Source organism: Excalfactoria chinensis, chromosome 6 (assembly GCF_039878825.1).
Source record: "Excalfactoria chinensis isolate bCotChi1 chromosome 6, bCotChi1.hap2, whole genome shotgun sequence".
Lineage (NCBI taxonomy): Eukaryota > Metazoa > Chordata > Aves > Galliformes > Phasianidae > Excalfactoria > Excalfactoria chinensis.
In genome coordinates, this window is record NC_092830.1 from 33,680,911 (window position 1) to 33,699,501 (window position 18,591).

The following is an 18,591-nucleotide window of genomic DNA, read 5'->3' on the forward strand; positions in this document are numbered from 1 at the left end:
TGAACATACAGCAGCATTTCAGGGCTCGCTGAGAAGGCCTGCTCTTGATTTAGATGGCCAATATGAGGTCCTAAAGACCCTTTCCATCCCTTCCCAGGTAGGGCAGTTTCTATCAGTGCTTGCTGGGTGAGGAAACCCAAAAACAATCAAATACACAGCTCTTCTGGGGTCAGCTGAACAGAGAAACAGACACAGAGCGAGACTTTCTGGGCTACTAAATGCAATCGATCAGGAAACGTTTTACATTGTGGATGAAAGTGAGGAGGAAAGAAACTTGATTACAGGGGAGACTTAGTTAAATATTCACTGGGATTCATTATGTGGAAACCACTAGAAAGGAACGTGTTTCTGCAGGAAGGGTTGGGCTGCTTTATCCCAGCTTCTGTTGTAAAATGCTGCTGAAAGCTGCGTACAAGAGCTACCGTCCTCTAGTGGAAGGAATATGGCAGGTCCGGTAGATGTACAGAAACTCTTCTGCTAGCTCTTCTTGTTTGTTAGGGTTAATTCGTCAAATGGAGCCTTGCAGAGCCAAAGGGGCTTGATTATCTGATGACCTTGAGTTTGACAAGCAGGCAACACGAGCATTTGGGGCAAAAGGAATGTCAGAGATGGGGTGCCTAAAGTCTTCGGTCTGTTGCTCACTCAGTCTGAAAGAATCACTGAGAGCAAGCTGCACAAAAGCACTGAGGCTGACAAAGCCACACAGCCTTCACCCCCAGCCCAGCTGTACCAGGGTGGTGGCTGGGTCCCGGCTCCTGCTTCTCCCACCTTGCAGCACACACTTTCCCCTTGGCTGGGAGGTGTTGGGTGAATAGTGAGCACTGATGGACCTGACTGTGTGCTGCCTTCAAGCAGGCCCTGTGAGGCAGAAGCAGCACTTCCTGGCTCTGTGCTGCTTGGGACAAGCAGGACCTGAAAGCACAGACAGAGGCACAGATTCTGCCCAATCTGCTTCCACTGCAGACCTGGACAATTGCTGCACACTTGGTTTCAGAAAGCATCAGTGCTAACAACACCTTTCCATGGCATGCAAAGGGTGCAATGCTGTGTTGGCCAACGAGGTGTCTATGCAGTAAAAACACGCAAGGCAATTTCTCTCCTTTAAATGTTATTCCCTGAAGCTTTACATCCAGCAATCTATTTTCTGAGGGGGGAAAAAAAAAAGACTCTCAGTCCTACCCTGCTCAGCATGTAGCAACAGGCTCCCAATTAAAGTCTGGAAAACAGAGAGGCTGAAACATTTTAAATAGAAACTACTGTGATCTGCACGGTACAATGAAGAGGGAGCGGGGAGGGGGAAAGCAAACAGTGAAAAATCAAACCAAAAGCAAAGGAGCTGCATTTGGAATTGTGCTCAACGGGGAAAACTTTACTTACAGATAAGGAATAATGCACTGCTTAACCCTGCCTCCTCAAAGAGACACCAGTAACTACAAGCAACAGTGAGCATTAAATTCATGTGAACTTAAAATTACATGCATGGAAATAGCATGGTGTAGCAATGCCAGTGACTGCCTAGGCAGGTTAATGTCCAGAAGGGTTTTAATACCACACAGGGTAGAAGTGCAGGTTTGGATCTTGTTTAAGAAGGAAAAAAGAGCTTGTGAGAGTTGCAAGTGATGGTTCCTATAGCAGTCAAAAAGACAGTGACAGAAAGTTCACTAGGAATGAGAAATGTGTCCTTCGGCACCTCTAAAGCAGAGGACTCTCTGTTATTCCTTTGGTTAACCCCATCTGCTGCAGGCAATGGCTTGCAAAAGATCCCAGGGGAAAATCATGCTGTGATTCCATCACACGAGAGAGATCCAGATCATAGGATCATTAGGGTTGGAAAAGACCATTAAGATCAAGTCCAGCCATCAGCTCATTCTCACCTTGCCCATTAACCATGTCCTTCAGTGCCACATCTACGTGGTTCTTCAACATCTCCAGGGATGGGGACTCCACCACTCCCTGGGCAACCTGAATGGTTGCTTTGTCCTCCAGGAAAATCTGCCCACTCTTCAGATGTCACATCCAGGTTTTAGTGACGTGATGCTGAGAAGGTCACCAAATAGGCCCAGGAGAAAGCTCCCTATGGCTTGCACAAGACCTGACAAAGCTGTTCGCCATTTGGAGTTCTCCTGTTAACGGTGAGAAAAGGAAATAAAAGTCAATACAGAAAAAAAGTCTTCCAAAATCTAGGTATGCTCCAGCAATGGGAAATGTCCATAGCCAGCAGTTCTGGGTCCTTCAGGGGTGGGTAGGACTATTGTTGCTTTTTAAATATGTCACTTGAGCAGCAAATGGACACTGCAGAAAAGGCTTTGGGACATGTGGTGCAAGTTAGATTTGTCTTGTCTGTTTACACCCAGGAAAGCGCTGGCTGGCAAGTCGAAGATGTGTTTGAAGATGCTTAGCAGAAAGTGTATGGTTGGCAGAACATCCTTCTGCTTCATGCAGCAGAGATGCCTAACTGCACTTCTTGCTCAAGGAGAGGCAGCACAGATTGCTGTGGCCTCCCAGGGAGGGGGCTGTGCTCAGTGGGTGCCAGGGGTGGTCTGCTGGGGCTGAAGGCAGAGCCGTGGGGAGAAGCAGCTGTTTGCATGATGCATATCTTGTGGATAAATAAACACCACTGCCAGTGCTGCCACTCTCTAAACACAGATAAAGACATGCATTCACTCAAACCACTCAGAAAACAAGCAGGAGCGCTGCATAGTAAAGCTGTCATCTTTCAGGAAGGTCTCATCAGCCCCCCCAAATTTCTGTTCTCAAGGACAGCTCTGTCTGCCTTTGTTGATGCAGAAACCTCAGAGATTTTGAGGGTTCAAATAACAACGTGCACTTTCCTACATGTACAGGGAGGCCAGAAGGAGAGTTAAACGCAGCAAGATCGAGAATTAGCTTAAAATGTCACAGGCTGTAATTCAGATGGATTACAAGATAACCCCAGTAGTTTCAAGAATGTAACAAGAACAAAACCTACATAAAACCTAAACCTACATAAACAGACTTGCTTGGCCACCTTCATCTAAAGACTGATTTCTGCTGAGCTGTGGCTGCAAACCATCCATCACTTTTTGGGAGCAATTTGTGAACCCCAAGACAGGGAACCCATAGCCATGTGGGCACAAAGCATCTATAACTCACTTCCTCTCTCTGCCCTGTGTAAGGCAGCACGTCATACCTCTGCCTGTGGGACACCGTGATGTACCCCATGCTGTAACCCTTCTCATGCTCAGAAGGGCCCTCAGCAAAGTGACAGCCTCGGGATGCAGCTCTTCATTCCGGGATGAATTCTGGGGATTTCTCGATACTCAGAAAAACCAAACCAAACGCAGGCACCTGTGGCCTCTGGGTAGATTTCTGCTTTGTGGCCGAGACACACCTTGTCTCTCTGGAGTACAGATAAGCTCCCGAGGACTTCAAAGGGATTACAGAGCCAGATTGCAAGAGATTTCTGTAGAAACGTAATGTGCAGCATATGTCTGAGGGGCTGGAGAAGAGCCGGGGTGGTTTAGATTAGATAGTGCTGTTTGGCTTTTGAGGGGCTCGAGGAAGTGAAGGACACATAATTGCCTTTTAAAGTGTAATATTTGACTACGGCTCATCCACACTGCAGAAGGGCTCACAGATAAGCAATGGAAATATCTAATCTCTCTGAGATCAGTTTTCCATTCAAAATGTCACACACAGGGAGGAAGGCTCATTTACGTGCATTTGTTCTTGCCTGTTCCTACTGAGTGGACTCTGCTGTTGTGGAGCCCCTCAGAACCATGACTCCCTTTAGTCATACAGCATCAGCGCAAGGCAGAGTATTTAGTAGCAGCATTAGTGCATGGAGAGGTTATATGCGACAAGCTCTTCATCACAAGGGAGCCCATATCCCAAGAGGGTCACACCTAATGGATGTTACAGTTGATGACCCTCCTTCCCATGCCTGGCAAAAACAACCAATGTGACTCTGAGTCTAATGCCAGCGCCACAGCTCTCTACAGTGCCATATCTGGACCGAGGACACTGAAGACTGCTTTGTTACTACCTGTAACAGTGTTGGCATGTATCCATCACCCAGGCCCTCTACATCGTACCAAAACACCAAAAGAAGTAACTGGTCAACAGCCAGTTGGCAGTACATCTACTTTGCCCTTGCTGAGGGTTTCTTGCCATGGCATACGCCTTTACCTTCCAGAAGTTCAATGATTGCCTTGATTATTAGAGACATAAGTTAGAAATATACAGACGGGTTCACTGCGTGCTCTCTCCTTATCAAGTGTATTTTCGTTTCATTTAAAAGTCAATAAAATCTTTCAAGAATTAAACACAAGGATGAGTTTCTTAACCTGAGAGAATATACATAAAAATCCCCATCCCTCACTCAGTTTCTCTTTAGGTGAATATTCCCCTTTTGATATAAAGGGGGAAAAAATGTATTCCTTGAAGAAATATGTTAGACCACGGCAAGAAGTGAAACATTACTGAGAACTTGTCAGCAGAAAGATCTGCTCTAGAGTGAAGCCTGAAGAACAGAGAGCCAAAGTCAAGACTGGGACAATAAAGATCAACTCTTTGTTTGCTCCATTAAATAATTTGCTGACCAAACAGCAGAGTCTGTCTCAGGTCAATATGGAAACATCTGCTCAGCAAAGACGGCCTATGTGAAGTTCTCAACTGAATGTTTGGAACTTCATGGTATAAAACAACGCCTTGAATGTCTTTAGGGTTTTCTCCCAATTTAGCATGTGCCTCCAGGTGAGATACAACCTTTAAAAGCCATCCTGCTGCTGTCTGGTGATGAAAGGCACAGAGACAGAACATAAGGATGTTCCCAGCTATCAGCCTGGAGCTCCAGCCAGGGATCCCAATCAGCAGAGTTCCTATGTCTGTATTTCTGTTACTTTCAATGAATGTTGGACAATGAGCTCTAAAAATCCATATAAATTTGTGAAGTTACATTATACATAACAAAGAATAATTTAGAATAGGCACAATGATGGCTCCTGACTTTCACTTTAATAAAGAAAATCAAAGAATAATTTTCCAGTGTCTAAACCCTTGAGCATTACCTGCTTTTCATAAGAGCATCACCTGAAGTAAACAGCCAACTGGCTTCTCTAATTCTGAACTGTTTAGAGTAAAATAATCCTCCAATAATCCCCATTTATTAGAATTGCTTCCTGAAGTACAACAGGAGTCTGACAGAGCTGCAGTGATGTGATTTGAATGCTAGTCAAGCCAGCCAACAGAATACATTTGAAATGTAAAATCATGGGACATATTCAAATAACTGCACGGATTTCAGCTGATTTACGTACTAATTGTAGAGTGTGAACAAAAGGCTCCTCATTTACATACAAGACAATCAAGTTTTGCAGTCCTGAGCTCCTATATGCATTCATTCACCGCTATCCTTAGTGACAGAGGAGAGGCAAATAAACCATGCAAATGGGCCTGTCTTCTCCTTTTTCTTCAGGGTTCTCATGAGGGAACAGCTAAAATAATCATAGATATCCCGAGTTGGAAGGCACCCACAAGGAGCACTGAGCCCAACCCCCAGCTCCATACAGGGCCACCCAAACCCAATGTCTGAGAGCAGCGTCCCAGCTCTCCTTGAGCACTGACACAGAGCGGAGCAAGACAACCCCTTCCCTCACCCCAGTGGCAGCGCTGGGCATGGTGTACCACAGGGTATGGCTGGCCCTGTTGGCTGCCAGGGCATATTGCCAGCTCGGATTCAACTTACTATCTGTCAACCCCCAGATCCCATTCTACAGGGCTGTTTTCCAGCCTGTTGTCCCCCAGTCTGTACATCCATCTAGCCAGCGCTGCCCCACCCCAAGTGCAGAATCCAGCACTAGCTCCTGTGAAACATACTGCAGTTGGCAATTGCCCATCCCTCCAGACTGCCAAGATCCCTCCAAACTGCCAAGATCCCTCCGCGAGGCCCCTCTATCTATAGGGGTGTCAACAGCTCCTTCTAGCTCCTAGTTTAGTATTATCAGTAATAGCACAAGGGTTCATCTAGATCGTCGTTATCAAATTAATTTAGCAGATCTGTACAGTGCCAAGAGTATGCAGAGTGAAGGGTTGCAGGTGATGCCCCTATGGGGTTATAACAAACAAAGACCACGTTCTCTCTCTCCTCTTCCTTTTTTCTTATCAAAAACCCAACGCTAACCATTCAGCACAGCTGTGGTACAGACACTGTTCACTCCTTACCCCACCCCAAGGCATTTCCAGTAGTCCAGTATCATCTCCAGTTGCGCCCATACTGGTGCTGGCTAAGCTGCAGTCAATCACAGATACAAGGAACTGCTGGGGCAGAGGTCTGAATGCAGCTACAACTGGAAGGAGAAGGGACAGCAATGCTGGCCCAAGGAGCAGCACTGGGGCCAGGGAGTTCTGAGCCACACAAGGGCTTTTGTGAAGCTCCCTTTTACACAGCGGTACGCTAAGGGAAGAGTAGAAAAATATACTTCTTAATGGCTCAAAGTCATTACCATTACTTTATTTTGCATTCCTGAAATACTTAAACACATAGATTGTTTTTGCAGGAAAATGAGTAGAAAGAAGGCTGCTGTTGTACTGTGCAGTTCATTGCTTGGGGTATTTCCTGGTAAATTATCCCTTTGCTCTGGTATTCTACCAGGTAGGCAATATCTCATTCCCAAGGACAAGAAAAGAAGTCTGAAAGCTGTTCTAAAGGTGATCCAATGTCTTCTAGATAAAACACCTTAAATATCAATGCATTGAATGGGCAAAGAAGAAGTAAAAATGCATCCCATGTGAAAATTCAATGTCATTTCTTCTCTTCCCCCTCCCCTATTTCCCCCCCCCTCCGCTTCTTACAGGAGAGGTTGAGTTAGCTAAGATACAAAACACTAAAGTAAGCAATGCTTTAATACACCATTCTAATGTAGTATTTCACCCAAGTGGAGGCTTGCAGGGTCTAGTCTGAACTCTTACGTTGCCGGGGTCATATACTTGCTCCCAGTAGCTCCGGCACCAAGACGATAACTTCTGGTTGAACCAGATTGTTTAGAAAAAAAATAACCCCATCTTAATTTAAGTTTTCAAAGGGAGAATTCTTCATGTCCCTAGGCAAATTTTTTCAGATATTAAATTCTCCAGTGGCCAAGAATGCACACCTTATTACTGGCCTGAATTCTTCAGCTTCAGCTTTCAGCCACAGAACCTCATTATAACAGTGGTTCATTAAAGAGCCCTTGCCCCACATAAGCAGCCTTGAACAAGTGGTGTATCGGGGTAACACTCAAGCTGACACAGAGGAATAAGACGCAGTATTAGTTTACTATAGAGTGAGTTCCCCAGTAACCAAAATGATGGTCAGCTCTTTTCTCTAGACCAAATTGACGTTTGGATGAAACTAACCCACGGTCAGTGGGATGAACATGCTCCCAGCACATACCAGCTATTCCACCTGATTGACAGCAGGTACAACACAGCCCCAAATCTGCTGGTGGCTCCAAGGTGGGATCAGCACTGCAGCCCCTCAGCCCACACAGGGCAGTAGTGATGGTATTGTTTCCACCACTGAGCCCTTGTTCTTAGAGGTTATCTCCATACACTGTAACCCTCCCCATCTCCCCAACCAAAGCCCATAGCTCAACTAGCATTACTGCTGCAATTGTTTTTTCTAATTAGCCCATTGGATTTAGGAGGGAGGTGATTTGCAGCAAATGGGTACAGAAGAGGACACAAAGTAGTACCAACAGCAGGCAGAGGGAAGTCGTGTTCCAGTAGCTCCCTGCACCAGCACTTTGCTAGGATTATGAGCAACAGCCCCTGCAAGAGCCCCCATCCCACCTTCCAACAGACTACATCACACCAAACACTATTAAACAAGATGAAAGCAATGCTGAAGGCCCACAGCACAGCACACAGGTAAGGAGCTGTTATCCTCACCATGAGCCCAAACTGCACAAAGATGGAGCCAAGAGTAGTCACAGACCAGCAGGAAAACACACTGTGAGCAGTCTGATTCCGTGACCACCTCTGCCTTGCAGCACAGGGAATGTTTATTGTGCTTGGCACAGAAAACCTGAAAATAAACAACACAGCTCCTGATCATTATTTTCCATTCAATATTTGAGCGCTAAGGCAATGAAAGGTGAAAGGGGAGGCAAAGAGGTGTGCCTGGGTGCTTCCTGCGTGTTGCAGCTTGAAGTTGGGTAGCAGCCATGCAGAGCGGCTGCCTTACAACTCTGAGTGAGAGCACGCCACAAAGTTAACTCCCCACGTGCCCCATGACACTGTGTGCAGGGTGAAATAGCAGTGGGTACAACGACGTCAGCGCGCTCTCATTCCTTCTTCATGTTGTGACACTCAAAGACGCTGCAGTGGTCTGTGATTCATCACCACTTGAGAGCCACGTGCTGGTAACAAGCAGCTGTGTGGTGAGATACTGAATCTGGACCATCACGTACATTAAGGCTGTGCTTTAGTTAAGGGAAGGTATCTGAGGCACTGGCAAGATCCAGGTGATTATTATGCCTTTAGCTATAATTCTTATAATCCCAGCGTTTTTGTGAAAGATGCAATTTATTTTCCACACTCAGCTCATGATTATTAAGGCTGACAACAAACAAATGTGTTTGGCTCCGAGACAGCTATGGATCCAAGAGTTCTGTGTTTTCTAATCATTTTCATATTAAGAAGATGTACTTCTTGGCATTACACTACAGAGACTGCTCCTCACGTGTCAAAGAGTGGAAGAGGATTGCAACATATTTCAGCCACCTCCAGGCACTATAAAACACTGGCCTTACTGGTTGGGTATGAGCTGTTGCCTTACCTAAGTCATGTCCCCACTCTTTCCCCATTCAGCCAGTTCCTGACCATTCTCAGTTATTTTTAGGCAGAGAACACTAGCTTATTTTTCTCATTTCTACAGCAAGAGAGCACATCTTACTCTGGAAATGGGGACTTTTCAATGCTTCTTTACATACTTTCAGTACTGCATGGAATAAATGAATCACCGTAACTCAGAATTTGCCCACACTAACTCCAGCGACCAACCCTCACTGCCTTTCTGTAGGCTGCTCAGTAACTGGGGGTGGAGGAGTTGCACCCTCAGGCACAGGTGGCCTTCCCCATCTTTCGTACAGAAGAACAGGCAGAGCCCAGCAAAGGCACAGAGGTAAGTTCCTTGAGATGCACCTGAGCCTGGAAGGGAGCTGTGAGAACAGAGGGAGTCAAAAAGGAGAGCTCCCAGAAGCTTGCTCTGCAATTTCAACCCCGCAGAGCCAGATCTACGTGCCAAGGGCTGCAGCAGGCAGCTGGGAGAGCTGGTGGGTTTGGCAGGAACTTTGAACTGCAGCCACTCGTATCTGTTGCACACATCAGTCACCATCAAACAGGTTTATTTAACAGGAGCACCCACTCTCTCCACCACCATTTCATACTTTTTTCTTTAAGGATTGCCACTATAGTCAAGCTGAACAATGTGCTTCTATATATACAGTTACTTGCAAAATATTTACACAGCGCTGTTCAAAGCAGAGCTTGCTCCAGAGTGCAACATCTTCTACCCAGGCACCTACGACCTTCCCCATCCTCAGCAGCTGCCTGAACAGACTTCCCTCCTCCAACAAGTCACCGTGTATATGAAACACTCTCATTGCAAACACACCACGTACTTCAGAAGGAAAAGGCAAGGTACACCAGGGCACAAGCTTCTGAAGTTTCTGCTGTAGGGGTAGATGAAAGGAGAAGCCATCCATAACAAGATGGTGTGGCAGGCACTGAGCAAACCAAGGGAGGGACAGTAAGAGTGAAGCTGGGGCGTGAGTAAAACCAGGAATGCGCTTTGGGATGCTCTCACTTCTAAGCAAGTTCTTACTACACAGGAAGGCTCCAACGCTCCTCTAAGTATTAAGATGTTTCCAGCAAAACCTGGGTTAGAAATAGAGAGATTTGCAATGCTTTTATTACCATTATAGTTCATCCAAGATGATGTGTCTGGTTTGAAAGTCACAAAAAAACATATTCTTGTTAAAAATGCTGCCAAAAATCTAAATGAAAACAGCCCGCTGCTGAATCCTGTGTTTGCAGCGTTACCAGTGGGTTTTTTCAAGGGTGTTTATATAGACTGAGTTTCATTTAACAAGGCAAAAGCCGGAGCTCTCACATACTCCATTATTTCTCTGCAGGTCCTTCTCACCAGGGTTAAGTCTTTACACCACTTCCAAGCAAAGCAGCCAAGAAAAAGAAGAAACAAACACTACTACTACCGAGCACAGAGGCCTCCTTTGCAAGAAATGTGATTTATGGAATGAAGTTCCTGGCATGTCTGCTGCGGGCTGTCACAACGTGTGCCTAAAATCTGAAGCTGAAATACGATCCCCGTTCCTTCCAAGGCACATCGTGGCTTCTAGCATGTTCTTCTGAAGGCACAAGCAGCCCTTTGCTCAGGAGCAAGGATCTCCTCTGCCTGCTGCTCTCCCTCTTGATAACCAGGCTTTGCCTATGAGAGCTGCTCAGAGCAGGGTTCCTACAAAGCTGATGCTGGCAAGCACTGCTTTATTCAGGTTTCTGACAACTAGGAAAAAGCTGTCTCACAGTTCATGGAATTGGGTGCTCAGAGAGACACAGAGCAAAGCTTGCCCCAGTACCCAAGATTGGGTTCTATGTGTCATCCTCAGCTCCCACTGCCCACATTGGTAGGTTAGACACCTGATTACCACCAACAGAAGCACTGAGGGCATTTTTTCTATACGTTGCTAAAATGGCAAGCAGACAATAGCAGCCTGAAGGCTTCCTGGTGTCTGCTGACCCTAAGCTGTTGATATTGAAGACATTTGCAGCCCCCACCAGCAATCCTTCAGGAGTTCCTTGCCTATTACATAAAGAGAATATTTTACCAGCCTTGAGCTTTTCCTCAACTACATCTCAAACCTAGAAAATACGTTAAAAATAATTCCTCCCTGATTAGATGCTGTCCCTAAAGCCGGCGAGATGCCAGCATCCACATAGCACCGCAGCCTGTCTCACAGTGATGAAGACCCTGACATTGCAAGAGCCCTTTCTGCCAGCTGTCCCCACACTGCAAGGTAACCCAGCCGCAAATGCCACACCACATGCTGGCCATCAACAACAATCTCCAAGTTGGGCATGATAGAGAACAGAGAACACAGGGCTGGCTCTTATGGACTGCATCAGCACAGACTGCACATGCACAAATAACCTCTGTGCTACAACTTTGTGTAACAGATACACTGGCTTATATACAAAGCACATGAAAGGAGAAGTGCTGGTGAGGCATCACCCACCTGATGAACAGGTATTTTCCAGCAGTAGCAGCTGACAAACCTTTCCAGACAACAAAGGCAGACAAAAGCAAGTCAGACAAAGTCAGCCTGACCGTTGCCTCTGTGTTTGCTTCAGCAGGTTTTGGATCTGATCCCACTCAGGCCACAAAGTTTTGTAATTCGTGCATTTCTTCATTCTCATCTTTCATTTTACAGTAGACTTTTTTCTTCCCCCCCCCCCACCAATGACTCCAAGGCTGTGTGGGATGTGATCCAGCTCCCATTAAGGTCAGTGGGAGTTGTGCCACTGGCTTCCCTGTGGGTCTTGGTCCTCTCCCATTGTATTACATTTCCATTACATTGCAATTGAATACAGCTTATTTCAATTTTTTTCCTCTCATAATGCCCACAGTGGGCAAAGTATTTTCCAAACAGAAAAGAAGGTCCCACTCAGTGTCCCTAAATTCTATAGAGATACTGGAAAAATCATAATTAAATGCATTTGGCACACGAGATCACAACTGCTCTTCAAGAATGAGGAGCTGGTGGTTTGGTTTTTGTTGGTTTTGCTTTTCTCCCCAAGCCTCTCCCCCATGTAGCATTGTCCTACTGTCAAATAGCAGAGATTAAATCCTGATCCTGCTGAACTCTGTGGGAGCTTTTCCAATTTGCCTCTTTGGGTACGTATCATCTTTCTCTGTCCCCACCTTTAACACTGCTGGTCCACTGGTAGAACCTGATGACAGCATTAAGGGTCCATTTGTCACTGCCAGTTACTCATTTGCTGACAAATAATCAAAACACATCAAAAAAAGATCTGTAGAAGGAATGGAAGTGTGTGCAAACTGCACCCATCTTCAAACAAACAGCAGTATCGTGCAGAATTAAGCAGAGATGAGGAGCAATGCACGCAGTCTGGCAGTAGCAATGGCAGGGCTGCTCCCTTGTTCATATGCAGGTACTGGAAATATCACACCAGAACCTACCAGGAAGCCCACATTGATGGGATGAGAGATACAACAGGGCTGAGAATTGCTTGGAAGTGGAAATGTTGAATGTAGTCCTGCTTACAGAAGTCTTTGACCTCACATTAACGCCTGCTTGGATGACCTGTTAATCTCCCCCAGAAATGAGTGAAGTTTCCCCAGACAGCAAACTAATAAAGAATAAGCTGTTAGTCACTGTGTCTGATGTGAAGCTCTCAGAAAACTGCTACAGGCAGCTATTAACCTTCAAGCTGTATATGAGAAAAAGACACTTGAAGACACCACAGACATCCCAAAGTGGTGGTTTCACGAAGGAAACACGAATTTACAGCGATGACAAGGAATTTCTGTGCATGAAGTTTGCAATCTCTTTTCCATAGCAAATTGATTAAGGAGAAAAATATATTTGGGACAGAATGTGGTTAGTCAGGAAAATCCCAGCGATGGCTGCCAGCCATTAGAAAAACAACCCAGAGTGACTGCACACACTCTGCTGTGTGTGCTACAGGGATCTACAACACCAGGCTCACATTCCTGAAGGGAAACCAACTCTGCCACATGCTGTATGCACAATCCAGGTTAGATTCCCTTTATAGATCATAGAATCATTAAGGAAAAGACCTCTAAGAACATCTAGTCCAACCATCCACCAATACTGCTCACTAAACCATTACCACAAGTACCCTTTCCTTAAAGTTCCTAGCCAAGCTGCTTCTCCCAGAATTCAGAGAGCAGGCATGGGTTCATTGTTACTGAGCGTACACAACAGTGCCACAGATGAATTGCATCACCTAGCAGCGTGCTTTAACCACTGGCATATGCACTCCATCTGCAGCTTTCACTGGTTTTCCCTACTACTTGGCATACCGAGACTTAACATTTGGCAGCCTGGCAGGGCTCTGTGCCCATCCCAGCCTGTCCCTCCGTCTAAGATCCTTCTCAATGCACCGCTCTATCCAATGGCATTGATACTGCCTTGTTTGCTTGTGAAACCCAAGGACCAGACTGTGGTTGCCAGTAGCTCCCTGGCTTCCAGCCTCTCAAAGTCATGAACTCTGTGCTAGCATCAAGCTTACACACACCCTCACGCTGTGTTTACTGAGGTAAAGTAAGCTGCATGCATTCTTTATTTACTAGAAAAATATCCCTGTTTCAGTGGCACGAACCCAAACTCAGATCTCTGAAACCACTTCCTGCTGCTGGAAAGAGGCAGAACCAGGATGTCTTGGGCCACACTGGTCTTGGCTGAACTTGTTGCTGCTGCTTGTGACTCTGAGCATCCTATGTAAGTTGGTGAGTGGGGAATTAAGGAACAAAGAGTGCCAACGTTCCAGGAGGGAGCTGATCATGTTCCCCTGCCCCAGCAGTGACCTGCCAGGCCCTCCTAGCTGAGTTACAGCAGCATCAAGCAGCTGGGAGGATCTGCCCTGCTTTCTGGGGTTTGCTGTTTTTCACAGCTGTAGGAAATGCCTCCTTGATGGATTTACTGGGATATCTGCAAGAGAGAGTTGAAATTTTTAGCCTACATGGCATTGGTCTGCTCTCATTTCGGGCAGACCAAACGCTGGTGGCTTCTCAGCAATACAAGTGAATGTCACTTCATTCCTGAGTTTGTACTGAGACCAGGAGACTGCCCATCCTTGGTGTGAAGATAACTCAGAGAGATGGCAGACCTTATTATAATGAGCACCACACTTCCACCTGATGGGCTGAGAAGCACTGGCAATGGTGTTAGGCTGTCCAGGGAACCTAAGAGTAATAGCCCAACTTTGGCTATTTCTCTCCTATTTTCAAGCATAGACAATACTGCTTTAAAGACAGGGTAGCTTTATCTGTACCTATCAGGATAAGCTAGACAAATATGATTATCTGTAATTTACAAACCACAGCTGGAGCCCCAGCTCAACCAAATGCTGTCACTGAACATGTGTGAGCCCTATTGAAGCCAATAAAACTTAAATAGACACCTGCATTATTTGTTCAATGGGGATCAGCTCAGCGTTGTACTTAGAGTACTTTCAGGAGTCAAGGAGCTGCTCCCTGTCCTATTCTTGCTACTTATGTATCCATCAGCAAAGTTCTCTGTGTTTTCTCCATCATCTTTTGAAGTCATGGCTCTCTACAGCAACCACTGTAGACAAGATACCTGTCCCACTAGGGGGTACATCATTACTTACTGTGGGAAATATAAACAAAATCTTGTGTAAGACAAGTATGGATTTTGCTAGTATCACTTCCATAAGTAAACCTACATTTTTTCAAATAACCAAAAAGTGGAAAAAAATCAAGCATACGTGACCAATGTGATTATACACTTCTTAAGCTGATTAAAAGTGAATATTGATGCTTGTGAATGTACTGAATTAACTTTTCTAGTTCCCACAGAGGAGCTTGAGCTGGCATTGCTTCAGACAACATACATAAGATTTTCAGTTAAAATGTCTTCATAATTCAACTCTCCCTCTTCTAAATTATCATCCATATAAGTAAACTTCTCTTACTAATAGAAGCTGGAGATCTATATGGGAATCGGTGTTACTAAAACTCACAATCAGAGCTAACTGTTTCAGGCTAATTTGTGAAGGCGATACAACACGCTGTACATGCAGTACCAAAGTAAAGAACAAACACAGTTTATAGTTATCTTCATATATTAATATCCCATTAGTATTTAGACCTTAGGATTTTGTTTGTGTGCCTTCAGACCACCTTTTAAACACAGCTTACAAGAACACATTGTGAGGATGGTTCATTAATTCCCCTTTATTTCTGGCACCTGAGTTGTGGGCACTTTGCACAGAGAAGCTGGGAGAAAGGCACACTGCCCCAGGTTGAGATCCTCTGCTCCTTTGGAAATCAGCTTAAGGCACATCCCTGGCACAGCTGGGGATGGCTCCAGAACCAGACCCTTAAAATGAGCAATCCGGTGCCCTGAATAACCCTGTGCATTAGTCTATTTGTATTCCTAAATTCTTAATTTCTAAATATTTACCCTAGCAAACATTACCCAGCCTATGGAGTCCAGCTACAAACAGCATCTCTGTGTGGATGGGCTGAATGCTTTACTAAAGGGCGTCCAATGCACTAAGACCTGCTTTCCCCCAAATCAGCTTCTTACTATAGGAACTCTCAGGAAAGCTCACAGCAGCAGTTTGCAGTCTCTCTCAGCAAAGGGAATACATGTGCAAACAAAGCCATTAGCAGTTTCCAAAATAAACTGCACTCAGCCACCAGCACCACAGCATGCCACATATGCACCACACAGCAATACTTGCCGACATGTCAGCTGGGCAGCTGTGCAGAGCTGTGAGCCAAGCGAACGCTCTCAATCTGACCACAGAAATGCTACCTTTATTACTTATTTTGATACCATAAGCTTCACAGTATTAAAGATAAGCAGCGTGAGATCAAGAGAAGGGTTTTCACGTGCCAGCCCACTTCTTTGCAGCTTCCTCTGATTAGAGTTCATTCTAAACTAGCTCACCTAGAGCATCACCTAGGGAAAGGCTCTCCTGGAGGAACATATTTGTGTACACATTTGATATACACAGAAATCACGAGAGGTCCATCGGTGCCACAGACATTTCAGTGGAGGCACAGCAGCCAGGAAGAAGGCACTAGCAGTAAAAGCAAACATTCTAATTCAAGGTAGGGCAAGAATATCTGAGTCAGCCCTAATAAAGATTTCCCCAGTCACTGCTTTCTTTACCAAGCTCTCAGTTACCCCATGAGGCCCAAACCTGCAAACACAGACCCTTCCAAAGGTGGGATTGTCCTCCTGCTCAAAAGCTCCCAGCCACCCCGTATTGTTATATGCAAGGTTAATCAATACACTGTCTAAAGCTTTCTCTGCATCTCTTACCTTCACATCGTACAGCCTGTGGAGCAGGAAGCACATCTCCATGCTGGGAAAGCTCCTGATGCATTCTAGCAGTATCAGAAATAGGTAAAGCCCAACCTGAAAACAAGCATTTAAAGCACTGATAGGGGAATTCGGTAATTTATGGTGACAGGTACCAATGGGGAAAGAAAACGCGTGGAGGCTGAAGTTGTACTTGCCTGATAGGTTAAGTATCTGATGAGACTTAACGCCCAGCTAATTAGCTTTAAAAAGTAATTTCCACGTGCCACCGCTGTCATTTACTCACAAAGGAGAAGCAGAGTATCTGGCAGTTGCCAGTCATCAACCCAGGGCCAGCAGATAATCCTGTTTTATTGCCCTCATTAACCAGATCGGTGGGCCATCCCAAAGCTGCTCCTCTCCCTGCTCTGCAGCCTCCACAGCTCCATGGAGCTGATCATCCCCAGGTGCACCGGCCCTCCAGGAGATGCACCTGGTAACGTTGTGGGCCTGAGCCACCTCCTGGGGCTGCTCCACAGCTGGGCTTAGTTCTGAGAGCACATCCCCTCTCCTGGAGCTGAATGTGACCATTTCTCCCCAGAAGCAATTCCTCTGGCCGTCAGTTTTTACCTGCCCTTGACCAGGCTGACACTAGGCCTCAGTTTGCCCTCCCATGCTCTCAGATGGTCTCTATGGTCAAAAACTCAGTAGAGGGGTCTAAGCTGGCTAAAATAAAAACCAAACAAACTAGCAAAATAAGGAACTTTAAAAAAATAATATTTGAAAGATGTAAAATACAAACAGTTCCTACAACCAAGCAGCAGGCACACGACAAAGCCCACGGAGAGCTGTAAGGCCGGAGAGGTGACAATGTGCAAAGATCCATGCCAGGAAGCAGAGCTGGGGAGAGTAATCCACCAACATTCAAAGTTCAGCTTATTTCAGGGAGAGGTGAGAGAATAAATGAAAGCCATTGTCAGAGCCCTGCTCAAAACTGCTGGCAGATTGTATTTATTTAACTCCGGCAGGTCCTTGGGCTGCTCTTTTTTCCACACGGTGTGTGCTTTTTCATTAGAAAATAAAGGCGGCGAGGCACAGCTTTAAAGAATATTCTCCAATACTCAAGTTATTTTACCTGCGTGGCAGGAGCAGACAGGCTTTCTTCCAGCCCTCAGAAGGAAACAAAGAACAGCCTCACACCTGTGTCCCACGCCAAAGTAAGTAAATAAACGTCCTGTGAGTTATGGGATGTTCATTCTCTCAGCTGCGTTTGCTTGTTTGCTTGCCTAACTCCTTTGCTTTGTGGCAATGAGCCATTTTAAAAATCCTTTATCTGCTACTATTTACATTAAGATTTCTGTTTTACAAAGCATGTGTCACCAAGAGAACAAACCAACCTCTCCAAGCCCAGCTGCCCAGCGCTGAGTTTCTCAGTGCATGCTCACTTTCCTCACTTTCTCCTTCCTGGAGAGGAGAGGCCAGGCTGGATGGGGGTGTGAGCAACCTGGTCTAGAGGAACGTGTCCCTGCCTATAGCAGGGGTTGGAACTCCATGGTCTTAAAGGTTCCTTCCATCCAAACCATTCTATGATTCTATCCCAAGCAGAGTGATCCAGTTTCTTGGGGTCTTGCCACTACCTTTCCTCCACTGTGAATGCCCCAGGCCAGCCACCCACTTTCTGGTCTTTTCAAGGGCAGCCCAACCTGCTTGAAGCCACCAGAGAATTTCTGGCTGTATCGATGCCACCACAGTGACCGCTGGAGCACCTACAGCGGGAATTGCACCTTCATGTTGCTGCCTGATAGCTGAGAACAACGAGATGAAAGGAGATGAGGAGTGAGTCAGGGAACAGAGAATGGGGCAGAAAATGCCAGAAAATAACCCCACCAACATCCTACACTGACTTAGCTGACTGAAAGCGCTTTCTGTCTGCATTCTTCATCCAGCATCAAATGACAGGACCAATGGCATTATCATGTGCCAGCCCGCACAAGCCAAGCCTTGCTCATCTGTCCTCATTCATTCACTCCTCATTCATTCTTTTTGCTGCAGTCTGCCACCCCAAGGAGTTGAATTGCCCTGTTGTTACTGCGGGTGCTGCTGATAGCCCTGGTACAAATCCACCCCCTCCTTAGAGCCCTGTTGTCCCCGCAGTTGTTTACTGGGGGCCCTTCGTGCTCTGCAGCGCCAGGACATCTGGTGGCTTGTGGCACTGAGCATTGTGGAGATGCTGCCCTCCCCAGCAACGCACTGAAACAAACAGCCCTTCAGTTCCTCTTTTTATACAGGCATCTCCAGTGAAAATGGATGAGACACACGCATTTCATGCAGCAGTGACCTCTTTCCTTTCCCTTTCTTCACAGTATCATAATATTTGATAAGAAATGTTGCAGTCTCAGAGTAAAAACTTCATCTGACTGCAGCTACACTATCCAAATCACGACATGCTCAGTGCTGCTAAAGCGCCGTGTAAGCAACCAATGGCCGCTGCACAGCTTAGTGTTCTGTTTGC

At 45.9% G+C, this 18,591-nt stretch overlaps 1 long non-coding RNA gene across 1 annotated transcript; it reads right to left on the bottom strand.

Annotated features, from left to right (window-relative positions):
• Positions 1 to 1,385: 1,385 nt before the first annotated feature.
• Positions 1,386 to 16,430, bottom strand: LOC140254305 (uncharacterized). Its single transcript, XR_011904137.1, has 3 exons — positions 16,298 to 16,430; positions 16,101 to 16,196; positions 1,386 to 2,123 (listed from the first exon to the last, which is right to left on the bottom strand). It is a non-coding gene; the product is annotated as an uncharacterized lncRNA (long non-coding RNA).
• Between the last annotated feature and the right edge of the window lie 2,161 nt (positions 16,431 to 18,591).